At 39.2% G+C, this 13,661-nt stretch overlaps 1 protein-coding gene across 7 annotated transcripts in view; it reads right to left on the reverse strand.

The window, feature by feature from the left end:
• The window catches only part of CMKLR2 (chemerin chemokine-like receptor 2), a 57,182-nt gene extending 44,371 nt beyond the window's left edge, over positions 1-12,811 (reverse strand). For all 7 annotated transcript variants that reach the window (XM_049887955.1, XM_049887958.1, XM_049887956.1 and 4 more), the window contains exons 1-2: positions 12,680-12,811; positions 9,767-9,919 (exon numbers count right to left, since the gene is read on the reverse strand). The gene's annotated coding sequence lies outside the window, so the exon portion shown is untranslated. The remainder of the gene's footprint in view (positions 1-9,766; positions 9,920-12,679) is intronic.
• Positions 12,812-13,661: the final 850 nt, after the last annotated feature.

Raw genomic sequence — 13,661 nt, forward strand, 5'->3', positions numbered from 1 at the left:
AGTCTTCCTCCAATCCTGCTGTCCTGTTCTTCTGCGTATAGTCCAGCTTTTTGGATTATTTGCTCAGTATACAGATTGAATAAGTATGGTGAAAGGATACAACCCTGATGTATGCCTTTCCTGATTTTAAACCACTCAGTTTCCCCTTGTTTTGTTTGAATGACTGCCTCTTGGTCTATGTATAGATTTGGCATGAGCACAATTAAGGGCTCTGGAATTCCTATTCTTCACCATGTTATCCATAATTCATTCTGATCTACACAGTCAAATGCCTTTGCATAGTCAATAAAACACAGGTAAACATCTTTCTGATATTCTGTGCTTTGAGCCAAGATTCATCTGACATCAGCAATGATATCTTTCATTCCACATCATCTTCTGAATCCGGCTTGAATTTTTGGCAGTTCCGTGCCGATGTACTGCTGTGGCTGCTTTTGAATGATCTCCAGCAAAATTTTACTTGTGTGTGATATTAATGATGTTGTTTGATAATTTCCACATTCTGTTGGATCACCTTCCTTTGGAATGGGCACAAATATGGGTCTCTTTCTGTAGTTGGCCAGGTAGCTGTTTTCCAAATTTCTTGGCATAAATGAGTGAGCACTTCCAGCATTGCATTCATTTGTTGAAACATCTCAGTTGGTATTCAGCCATATCCCGGAGCCATGTTTTTCACCAATGTCTTCGGTGCAGCTTGGACTTCTTTCTTCAATACCATCGGTTCTTGTTCATATGCTACCCCCTGAAATGATTGAATGTTGCCCAATTCTTTTTGGTAGTGACTCTGTGTATTCCTACCATCTCCCTTTGCTGCTTTCTGCATCATTCAATATTTTGCCCTTAGAATCCTTAAATATTGCAGCTTGAGGCTTGAATTTTTTCTTCATATCTTTTAGCTTGAGAAATGCTGAGTGTGTTCTTCCCATGACTAATAACTAATATTTATTTTTTGTTTAAGAAGGCAAGGGTGAATTTGAGAAGAGAATTTAAGTTCCCAATTATTATCATATCTATAATTCCTGTTTTCAGTTCTCTTATTAAAGGTGTTAAAAGAATGCTGAGTACCTAGGAAAGCTAGCCTCACTCTTGAGAAATGTGTTAAATCTGTGCAGCCACTTAATTAGATCAGGATTTTTGATGGAAAACAGGACCCATTTCTAGGCAAAAGTGATGAGATTTTTCTTCAAGCTATTATCAAAAACAAACAAATCCACTATAAACTTTTATGGTTGTCTAATATTAAATATAGCATGGACTGCCAGGAGAATGAACAAACTTGTCTTGGAAGAAGTACAGCCAGAATGCTCCTTAGAAGCGAGGATGGTGAGGCTTCATCTCATGTAGTTTGGACAAACCAGCAGGGACCAGTCCCTGGAGAAGGACATCATGCTTCATAAAGTAGAGGGTTAGCAAAAATCAGGAAGGCCCTCAACGAGATGGATTGACACAGAGGCTGCAACAATGGGCTCAAACATAGCAAAGATTGCGAGGATGGCACATACTGGGCAGTGCTTCGTTCTGTTCTACATGGGGTCTCTGAGTTGGAACCGACTGGAAGGCACTTAACAACAGCAACCATTTGTTGCTTATAATTCAAACTAGTTTACCTAACTATATTCAAAAGGGAACAAATATCAAAAAAAAAAAGAAAAAAAAAAAAAACAGTGCTGTCAAGCACACCTAAATTACATAAGTAGCATTTAACACGTTAAGGTAATGCTAACATTTCCTGAGTATTTGTTAAGTACAATACAACGCCAAGCAGCTCTACAGGCATTTCCACATTTAATTCTCACAACAGTCCTGTGAGGTACTATTTTTATTTCTCTGAGGCTAAGAGAAGCTGGGCAATTAGCAAAAGTGGTGGACCCTAAACGGGGCTTGAGTTTGTGTTTGACTGCAGGACCTTTTTTCTTAATCCCTGCATATACTTCTTCTATGTAGTAATTATCTGTTCATATGTTTATCTCTCTCATTAAACTATGAAGCTATGTTTTACTCATCCTTGTATCACAAGCACAGAGCAGACTGCCATAAACATAATAGGTACTCAATAAATGTTTAAAGAACAAAAGAGAAAATGCTTTCTCAATCATCAAAACATGTTTAGTATGATTTCAATGTTGTTATTATTATGATATTTAATATTATTAACTATTCACCATACTGGAAACCCTGGTGGAGTAGTGGTTAAGTGCTACAGCTGCTAAACAAAGGCTTGGCAGTTCAAATCCACCAGGCGCTCCTTGGAAACTCTATGGGGCAGTTCTACTCTTTCCTGTAGGGTTGCTATGAGTCAGAATCGACTCAACGGCACTGGGCTTATTCACCATACCTATTCAATCTGTATGCTGCAAATAATCCAAGAAGCTGGACTATATGAAGAAGAATGGGGCATCAAGATTGGAGGAAGACTTATTAATGACATGTGTTTTGCAGACGACACAACCTTGCTTACTAAAAGTGAAGAGGACTTGAAGCACTTACTGATGAAGATCAAAGACCACAGCCTTCAGTATGGATTACACCTCAACATAAAGAAAACAAAAGTCCTCACAACTGGACCAATAAGCAACATTGTGATAAATGAAGAAAAGACTGAAGCTGTCAAGGATTTAATTTTACTTGGATCCACAATCAATGCCCATGGAAGTAGCAGTCAAGAAATCAGAAGACACATTGCATTGGGTAAATCTGCTGCAGAAGACTTTTTTAAAGTGTTGAAAAGCAAAGATGTCACCTTGAAAACTAAGGTGCACATGAGCCAAGTCGTGGCATTTTCAATAGCCTCATATGCCTAGGAAAGCTGGGCAATGAATAGGGAAGACCAAAGAAGAACTGAAGCCTTTAAATTGTGGTGTTGGAGAAGAATATTGAATACACCATGGATTGCCAAAAGAACGAACAAATCTGTCTTGGAAGGAGTACAACCAGAATGCTCCTTAGAAGCAAGGATAGTGAGACTTTGTCTCACATACCTTGGACATATTATAAGGAGGGATCAGTCCCTGGAGAAGGACATCATGCTTAGCAGAGCATCAGTGAAAAAGGGGAAAGCCTTCAATGAGATGAATTGACACAGCGGCTGCAGCAATGGGCCTACGTATGACAATGATTGTGAGGATGGCGCAGGACAGGGCAGTGTTTTGTTCTGCTGTACATAGGGTCACTATGAGTTGGAATCATCTTGAAGGCACCTAACACAACAACAACATATAATAGTTTAAGTAAAATATTCAAAGAAAACAATGTTTATGTAATAGAACAGATAGGTAATTATATGTAAGTATATAAACATATTTTACTATTTTTATTAGAAATGCATATTGTATGTTGAAGCACAAGAAATTGGCACTTTATAGATAAAAAATGGTCAAATAATGGCACAGCACATCCTAATAAGAAAATCTATCAACTTAGTTAAATTTAATTAAGCAAAATGCTCCATTACCAGATTTTCCCACTCAAGTAGAGCTTTATCATTATAAACCACTAAAGAGGAAATTTTATGAAAAATTAAGGATGTCACATCTACAAGCATATTCTTCAGGTTCAATAATATAACTTTATACACAAATTATTTTTCATGTCATTAGGGACAATTTGATCCTCATGAAAATTCAACCCGGCACATATTTATTTGACTTGGCTTGTATTTTGCCTTTTCCAAGCTCCCAAGTTGCATGCCTCCTTTCAAAATCCTTCTCTATGAAGTCCTCCCTTTTCAATATTAATTATGCTTTTTTTTTTTTACCCCAAGCCCTCACCTACCGCCTAGTGTTTCTAAAGCACTTTTGTAATGATTATATTAACATGTAATGATCACTTTTTGTTGAATAATGATTTTTTACTGTATGTGATTATGGGGCCCTGGTGGCATAGTGTTTAAGAGCTCAGGCAGCTAACCAAAAGGGTTGGCAGTTTGAATCCATCTGCTGCTCCTAGGAAACCCTATGGGGCAGTTCTACTCTGTCCTATAGGATTGCTATAGGTCAGAATTGACTCCATGGGCAACGGGTGTTTTTTTTTTTTTTTTTTTTTTTGGTATCCATTCATGTAAGGCCTTTGAAAAGGAGGTAAGGTACTCAAGTTACTAAGTTATTATACTAGGTGACTGACTGGTTGACCACAGACAATTCTTTAATACCTTTTTTGTTTTCTGCATGAAAAGAAACTCAAAAATTAGAACTTCAGAGAGTAGCTGTGTAGTAAAGAATTAACCTTACCCAAAGAGAGGTCTGGCCCTTGTCCTCATCTTCTGGGAGGTGATCTCTAGGGAGAATGTCTTCATTTACCTGGGGACCCTGGGCCACACAGGACAGTCTAACAATGCGAATTGTGATGAGTGCTTTGAACCTTGTAGCATCAGCTCTGTTGTGTCTGAGGAGCTGGACACTAAAGGTATCAGCCCGACTTCCAGAGGGGCTGGAGACTAAAAGTCAGCCACGTGGACAGTCAGCCATGTCTAATGATTAAGCCCAGTAAAAACTCTGGACACCAAGGCTCGGGTAAACTTCCCTGTTTGGCAATAGTCTGTGCATATTGTCACACTTAGTTTCCAGGAGAGTAGAACTCTCCATGACTCCACTGGGAAAGGACAACTGGAGGCTCCTGGACTCTGCCCCATTCATCTCTTCCCTTGGTTGATTTTAATCCGTATTCTTTCTCTGTAACCATGAGTATACTAGTTTTCAGTGAGTTCTGTCAGTCATTCTAGCAAATTAAGTTTTGTCTAAGGGTAGTCTTGAGGGTGCCTGAACTTGCAACTGACCTCAGAAATGAGAGCGTTCTCTTCTGGACTGTTCACTAACTCTAAAGTAACATTGGAGATCATTTTAAGAACATTATGAGATCTGATTTGCTTCTGTATAATTCCTGAGGGAAGATGATAACCTTTCCTTTTTGAACTCTTTATGTGCTAAACTTTATGAAATGAATTACATTCTTGATTTTTTCTATTTGGTAACAAACTGCGTTATTGCTTAGAACTTTATCATTGAGGGATTACCTTCTTGAAAGCAGGAATGCCTCCTGCTAATGGAATTCCAAGAATGTCTGCTTTATCCACTGGTTAAATTTTGCTTGAGTATCTGTCTAATCTCTGTATCTCTTTTCTTACTCTAGTCTTCATTTTAAAAGCTGCACTCAAAGCAGAGTCCCTTTGGACTTTGAGTACAGCTGTATTATCTGGCTTGTTAAATTCTGAAATACTATATCTAGATCAGCAACACTTGTATTACAGGTTTTGAGGGTTTAAGTAAGAACCATTATTGCAAATATGTTCTAAGTTAGATGTAGATTCCTTAGAGCACCATAATTGCCAGTGTTACTGAGAAGACCATAATGAAAACTGTTAAGTGCTATATAAGTATATTTTTATTGTAACCGGAAAATTTTCCCAGATGACAGTAGGTAGAAATGAGGTCATATTTAGAGTTTTAAGTCAGGATTCATCGGGGTGTCCCCATTGGCTGAGGCAGTATTCACTGTGTTTGGCCAATAAATATATCACACTTGAGAAGAGTTCTCTTAATGTATTTCTGGAGTCTGCAGAAGATGAATTACATGTGTTAGTATACAAGCCTACTCCTCCTGGTCACCACAATGTCTCCATCAGGTGTGCTGCCAGACTACTGAGTTACCTGCCTTGGCAAAGCTGGGCAGAGATTTTGGATTAAATGAGGGTAGAGGGTTGAAGAATTCTCTTCCTTTATGATATTTTTTTGTTAGAGGAAACCCCAAGTAGGGCTGCTTATACCCTGATGTTTTAGTGGAAACAACTCCTTCTATTTTTATTTGCACACTGCTCTCACACTTCTTCTTTCAGAGGTCAAAGGCTGTTATGGCTTCCTCCCTCAAAGTTCTTCTAAGAAGCTCCTCAGGCTATGCAGAACTTCTGGTGGTTCTGCCCATCAGCTTGCCAATTAAGTCCAGATCTTTTCATCTTATTTAAACTCATGATGGGATATTAATACCTGCCTCTGTCATTGTCTCGCCTTCTTCACGAACTGTTAACCTACATACTCCAGTTCACATTCATTGCTCCCCTTTCTGAACTCTATGTTCTGTAAAAAGAAAAGAACAGTTACTGTAGAGGCGATTTTGACTCACAGAGACCCCATGTGTGTCAGGGTAGAACTGTGCTCCATAGGGTTTTCAATGGCTAATTCTTTGGAAGTAGATTGCCAGTCCTTTCTTCTGAGGTGCCTCTGGGTGAACTCAAACCTCCATCCTTTCAGTTAGCAGTGAATGCATTAGCCATTTGTACCACTCAGGCACTCCCATATTCTGTAGGTACTACAGGATTTAGATAAAGCACAACTCTAAGCTTACTGAGGGCAAGAACCTCCTCTGACAATCCTTGTGTCTTCTCCCACCACACTAGCTGAGGGTTTAGTCAGTATTTGCTTGAATGAAAGTAATACATGCAAATGGAATCTCTTAGTAAAAGATAAAAACAAAAGAGAAAAATAGCAGACTCCCAAATAAGCAGCTGAATTTTCCAACTTCTACCTTCCTTTGCTTGAGCATGGTGGTGAAAAGAGTAAAACAAAACAAAAAATAAACCTTTCAAAAAGCCCCAACATACTTCATTTACTTAATTTAATGAATTCCTTTATTGAAAACCAAGTCTTTATTTGCTCTTGTCCTGTAGAGATTGCTGCATGCAGTGTTTCACACACACAAGTTTACATAGGTCAATTGAATTTATTTGCAAAACAAGTGGGCAGTGAGACTAAGGATGAATGGTTGGCTTTCCCCGGGTCAGTTTGCTTCACATGGAAGAGTTTGCTTCACTCTTCTACAGCCAAACCCCTGGTACTAACCTCTGCCCTTTAATCAATCATTCCCCCTCTAATGATCAATCAAATACCCACTAATCACTCATCTGGCCAATATGTGTGCTTGACTGAAGGAAGGACTGGATAATTTCCAGCAAAGAGTTTTTGCCTGTTCCAGCAGAAACCGTTTTCTTGAACAACGGAGAGCATTTTTCACCTTGTTTGACTATCAATGGAATAATCAGAACATAATAAGATAATTGAAGAATATAAAAACATAAAGCCTGGATAAAAGGTTTTTTTTACCAAGTACTTACGGTGTATCCTAGGTAGCCATTACGTATATCATAATGAAAATGGCTTAATAAGCAGAGGTCAAAAAAAGGGATTGGAGAGATGAAATGAACCTACTCCATCAGGTTGATTTTGAGGGAAAGGAAACTGAGGTCGAAAGAGTTCGCTCTGCCTCGGGCCTTGCAATAAATTAGAGGCAGAGCTGGGATTAGCATTCTCGGGTGACTTGAGCAAAACCTAAGTAGCAAGCATAAAGATGCCATGAAACCAAGATTTGACACAGATTTGGCAATTGTCCAGGTTTAAGAGAGTGGTATATTAGTAATTTTCATTTAATTAAAAAGCAAAAACCAAACCCACTGCTGTCGAGTTGATTCCGACTCATAGTGATCCTGTAGGAGGGAGTTGAATTGCCCCACAGAGTTTCCAAGGAGCATCTTGGTGGATTCGAACTGCCAACCTTTGGGTTAGCAGCCATAGCTCTTCACCACTATGCCACCGAGGTTTCCTTCATTTAATTAGTTATGTTTTTTCTATCATTTTTATTTCTATACTATCGGTTTTATTTTTTTACTACTGGCCTTGGCTTTTTATTACTTTCATTAAAAGTTTTATGAGGCAGAAGCATTTTCTAAAGTTAGTGTTACCAAAGAAACCAGGTGAATTAGGACTGACTAGGCACACAATGGAAACCCTGGTGGTGTAGTAGTTAAGTGCTACGACTGCTAACCAAGAGGTCAGCAGTTTGAATCCACCAGGTGGTCCTTGGAAACTCTATGGGGCAGTTCTACTCTGTTGTATAGGGTCGCTATGAGTTGGAATCAACTTGACGGCAGTGGGTTTTTTTGGTTTTAGGCACACAATGGAGCCCTGGCAGAATAGATTTGATTTTTGGTTTACCCCCACCATAAGGAGCCCTGGTAGTACAATGCTTAAACTCTTGGCTGCTAATCAAAAGATCAGCAGTTCAAACCCACCAGTTGATCCATGGGAGAAAAGACCCTCAATTTTACCAAGTATGATGTTCTTTTTCAGGGACTGGTCCCTCCTGATAACATGTTCAAAACATATGAGATGAAGTCTCGCCATCCTTGCTTCTAAGGAGCATTCTGCATGTACTTCTTCCAAGACAGATTTGTTAATTCTTCTGGCAAGTTCCCTGCTGAGAATTTGCATTTCCACCCCAGATATACTGAATCAGAATCTACATTTTAAACAAAATCCCCAGGTGATTCTTAAGCATAACTTTGGAAGAACTTGTTAGAAATGCAAATTCTCAGCATGTTTGAACCAGAACAAACCGGTTGGAAGCCCTGGCATAAAGCCTTTCTCCTTTTTAAATTACTTCTGTAGGTTACTTTCACAGAAAGGGGACTGCTGGGTCAAAGAGAATACATACATTGCCATATGCACACACACATTGTCAAATCGCTTCCTGAGATGATTACTTCAAGTGGTGTGGCGTTTGAAAAGGAAATGTTGGGTAGTGGTCAAGGTACATAGAAAATGTACTTGTATAAACTAAATGACGTAAATCTGAGAGAAAATCATAAGCATAATGTACTTGTATAAACTAAATGACTTAAATCTGAGAGAAAATCATAAGCATAATGTACTTGTATAAACTAAATTACTTAAATCTGAGAGAAAATCATAAGCATAGCTGTGAAAAAAACTTAAAAATCATTTTAGTGCCTGGAAGATGTGCAAACATGATGAGAATTATTCGGTTGGAGGAATTACTTGTACTAGGTAACTTGAGATCCAGAGAAAAGTCCCTTGGTCTTCTTTACAAAATAAACAAAAAACACTAGTGGATTACATTAGCAACAGGTTTGTAGATTTTTGAGGGAATGCTTTGTCTCAAGTGAAAAGGACCAATTTAAGAGAGTAATTGCTGGTGAAAATTCTTTGTTTTTCATTAGTCTTTATTTGTTTTTCATTATGTTTCATTTGGAGACAAAGGGCAATTGGTGTTCACAGTTATCTGATTACAAAAGCAGTAATCAGATAGCAGAACCCTTCCCTTCCAGCTACTTTCACACACTTAGCCACTTATCCCCTCATTAGGAGAGCCCAGGTACCAACAATTCTAACAGGTAATGGATTATGAGATTTCAAAAATGCAGCAACAACAAAGAAATGGGAGAGTACTTCAAAAGAAACACCAGGTTTTCATCTTTAAAAGAGAAAAAATAAAAACAAACCCACATTACAACTCAATTAAAATCTTTTTTTCCTACCTTGTAATCTAAGGAGGCCACTATCAATTTTCATCACAGAGTACCATCTTTGCTTACTAGTTTTCTCAACAATGGGCTTTCCATAAATGTTGTTTGACTATTCTGGGTCACAACTATTTAAAGTCCAAGTTTATGAGTTGTAATTATCTAGGTAACAGCTGAGATAATTACTGAAAGTTCTTCCTTGTCCCCTCCCTCCCCAACGTCCTCATTTTCCTTCTTTCAGTGTTTTAATCTGCAGCTGTGGTGAACCTTGTATGATCACTAAACGCTTTAGATAGGACCAAAAATATAAATCTGCAGATAGAGCTTTTTGTAAACTGTCAGGAGTCCTTTTCGTTTTTTGCCAGCTGGTCCTTAGTCAAACTGCTGTTTTGTAAATAAGTCATCTGCAAGAATCAGCTGCAAATGGGTCAGTTTGAGGCAAACAAACAGGAATGCACTTACCAGATAACTTTCTGTGAGGAGAGAAGTTGTTGTGATGCCTGGGTGTAACCTCCGGGCTCCAGAGTGAAACGGAGGGTGGTTTTCAGAACGACTATGTTGTACACTCTTTTCCCAGGCTCCTCGGTTGGCTTTTATCTGGCTTTCGAAATGACCCTGTGGAGGAGAATGATGTTGGGTTTTGAATGTGGCTCTTTCCTTCCTCCACCGCCCTCCATAAAAATTCACCATGTATTCTAGAAGAAAAGTAAGCAATGAACATACTGTACAAATTAATTCTTTTGTTCAGCATGTATGTGCGTGTATAACTGAGGTTTGCTTTCTGAATAGAAATCATTATTATAAGCTGCCTACTGCAAGCTGAAAAGCAGTCATTGTGGCGGGGGGGACAGCAATTCCTCCTTGGTCTAGGAGGGCTTTTGCTTATGAAAAGTCAAATTAGCAGTCATGGAATGCAAAGATGCCTTAAAATGTCAATAAGAAGCTCTTCAAATGCACACAAAATACAGCACTCACTAGGAGGGAGATTTTATTTTCCATTCCCGATTATCTTGGATTCATTTCAAAGCCAAGCAGGCGTATGTTTCAACTCTGTTTTAGGTGGTGACTAAAACATAAAAAAAAAAAATGCATACACTTTCAAGCCATATCCTGGATTCACTGTGTTCTGACGGTGAAGAAATGGAATCATATATTAGTTAGGTATGTATCTTAGTTTTTAGTTCTTTGCCTGGGTAGGTTGAGAGAGAACTTTCCTGGTTATGAGGAACCTGGAGATTTGATTTTTATCCCTCATTATGTCTGTGGCCCTGGCAGATGTGGGCGTATCTATTTACCTGTGTCCTGCCTCAGAATTCAGAAATTCAAAGCATGAAAAATGCAGAGGACGAAGATAAATAAGCCTTGGTGTGGTTAGCTTCTCTCTGCAGAACCATCTTGATTTTGAGACCTAACATCAGCTAGACCGTGTGTTATTGGAAACTGAACATTTTCATCTCATGGAAAGCTAGCTCCAAAAAAAAAAGCACAATATTTTGTATTTTAATTCTTCCATTGTTGCTGTTACAGACAAAATCTAGAAAATCTAAATCAATGGGGGTGGGGGGCGAGGGCAGGACGGGATTTTATGGGAATAACTGGGAGGAGCTGAGTATGTTTTTTCACATTATAAATATCCCTTGGCCCTATACTGATGTTCACTGCTCCCATGCAGAGCTAACTACTATTAACAATCTTGGCATACTTAGGTTTTTTTCTAAGTATAGGTGTGGCCAGTGAAGGGGTAGCAATAGAACTCTCTGCTAGAGACCCACATCTGCCTAGCTACCTGTCCCGGCTTTGTTTCCTCACACTGTTAATATTTACTAATAGTTCTATGCCATGTGCTGTAATCAAACAGAAGCACAGTTTCCAACAGGATAAAAAGATTTCAGGACGCTCTCTCAGTCACTGCAAGTTCACTGAAGCCTGTTGTGGGTAGTTATTTCAACCAGTCTCTCAAGAAGTGCATGTATATGTGAGCAGGTCTGTAGGGCCAATGTGGCTCCAAGGGGAAGATACACACGGCCTCTATCATATTATTTCAGGGAAGAGGATCTCCTTTTCTCAAAAAATAGCTTTATCTGCTGATGCTTGAAATTTCACTTTAGAGAATTGTCCTTTTTGAAGATACTACATTTTAAAAGAGAAGATTTTTATTAATCTAAGGAAGCTCAAATAGTTAGAATACATTGGGTGATTAGGTCATTCCCTTTCCCCACCCCCATTAGAAAAAAAATTGGGGTCAGCGACTTGGTCTTCCATCTCTTGCTATCATCAAAACAAAACAAAAACCTGTTGTCATCAAGTTGATTCTGACTCATGGTGATCCCACGTATTAAGGAATAGAACTGAACTCTGTAGCAATTTTTGGTAATCTTTACGGAAGCAGACCAACAGGCCTTTCTGCCGCGGTGCCTCTGGGTGGGCTTGAACCACCGACCTTGTGAGTAGTTGAGTGCAAACCGTGCCAGCCAGGGATCCTTGATATGATCAAGGATGTAATTATTATTTCTCTTTCTTTTTTGATGTTAGAATAGCATACTTGTCCCAAACACTTAAATACCCTGATGATAGGAATTTCAGAAATAGACAAGAGAATTCGGTCAGATCATATAGATTTTTGTTAATGATCGGTTCTATTCTTTTCTGTGTGTGAAAACAAACCAGCTCAGAAGGAACATAACCACTAGGGAAGACACAAAATACAAACAGGCATTTTCTTAGGAAAGAAGCTGATTTGTGAAAACTGAAAGACATTCACTTTACATTGTCTTCCTCTTGTCATACAGGGAGATGACTGTCTCGTTGTGTAAGTGCTCTTCTTAAGTCTATTCCTCAGGGTAGGTAGGGTCAGAGAGTAGGCTTAGGGGCCTTTATTTGGTTGAACTGTGAGGCTGGAGCCATGCAAAGCTTTTCCCAGGGCCTGAAATGGACTCACAGTTACAGTACTCAGTGGGGACACAGAAAGGAGCCATGCCAACCCAGCACTACGGGGAAGTTTTTATGCCACTTAAACCAGGGAATTCTTAAAAGCCACTGAGCCATCCCCAAATTCTTGCTTTTAAATCTGTATTGCCCCCACAGGAAGTGAGCCTGAAGGATACTCAGTGAATGTCTGTCAGAGGACTTAGCTCTACGTCTTCTTTTTCACTAAGACACACAAAGCTCCACTTACTTGTGGAAATAATGGGAAACAGCTTCTGTCCTTGTGGCTAATTTGAATAAAGCTTCTCTTTTAACATGCCAAAGGCCAATTCAAATGAGATCTAGGTACAGAGGTTTATAACTTTTCCCTTCTCTGGGAACAGAGGTTCTGGTTTTCCTAACTACAGGTGCGTGCCGTGTGAAGCTTCCACGGGCAGAGCAAACACTCACCTGTCAGAAGGTGGCTGTGCCGTGTGGCTGCAGGGAGGAGCGTGAGCAGAGTCTTCAGGGTTCTGTGCTCTGAATCTTCGTGGTTTAGTGATTTCTCTGAGAGAGCTGCTCACAGCTACCTTGAGTTTAGGAAGAAATATTTCCTGTCTCTGTAACCAAATGAGGTAAATAATCTTTTAATTTACTGCCCAGGAAAAGGAAATGTGGTTGCCAGTGGTTAAATAAATCTGTTGTATATCACTTGGTCAACAGGCATCTGGGTGACACCATCCTTGGTCCTGATCCCAATCTCCTTGCTTTGGAAGTTTAGTCCACTCCCAACTACCTACTCTAATTATGCTACTTTTCTTGTTAAACTACACATAATTATAGATATGATGTAAGTGTATTTGGAGTTTTCAGACAAATGTCACATTTTAGGAAAAAAAAAAAAAGATTGGAGAATAAAGCACGTTTTCTCAACGTTTTTAACCTGGTCACAGTCTTCATTAGATAGATGCTGGCAGCCTGGAGAGCTAATGCAGCCTGCGTGTATGTTTTGTTGGCACTGCAGTGTTTTCTAGACTTTGAATTAGTTTCCAATATTTAAAAATCAGATCTTATATAGTCATCCGTTTTTCTCAAGAAAAGTCAGAACATCTGGGTAACACTGGGCCGGCATCCCTGTAAGGGTACAATTGGAGGAGACTGAGTGGTGGCTGCCCCCAACAGAGCCTGTGCACTTGTGGCAGTTCCACACTTTCCCACTTTCCAGTTCCACGCCTTTCTCCTCTGTTCTCCTTACTCATGGACACCATCCTCATAGGCCAACCAGGAATTTGTACTTTTGACCCTGGAGTCCCTTTCTCATGCTTTCCCTATTAAGTTTCTTCAAATGAATTTTCCTATTGAGTTTCAATTGAAGAAAAATCTAGTACACAGAGATATGTCATCGAGTAATCATTTTTATTACATAAGGAAGTGTTTTAAAAAAATTTGAATT

This window comes from Elephas maximus, chromosome 6, assembly GCF_024166365.1.
Source record: "Elephas maximus indicus isolate mEleMax1 chromosome 6, mEleMax1 primary haplotype, whole genome shotgun sequence".
Taxonomy (NCBI): domain Eukaryota; kingdom Metazoa; phylum Chordata; class Mammalia; order Proboscidea; family Elephantidae; genus Elephas; species Elephas maximus.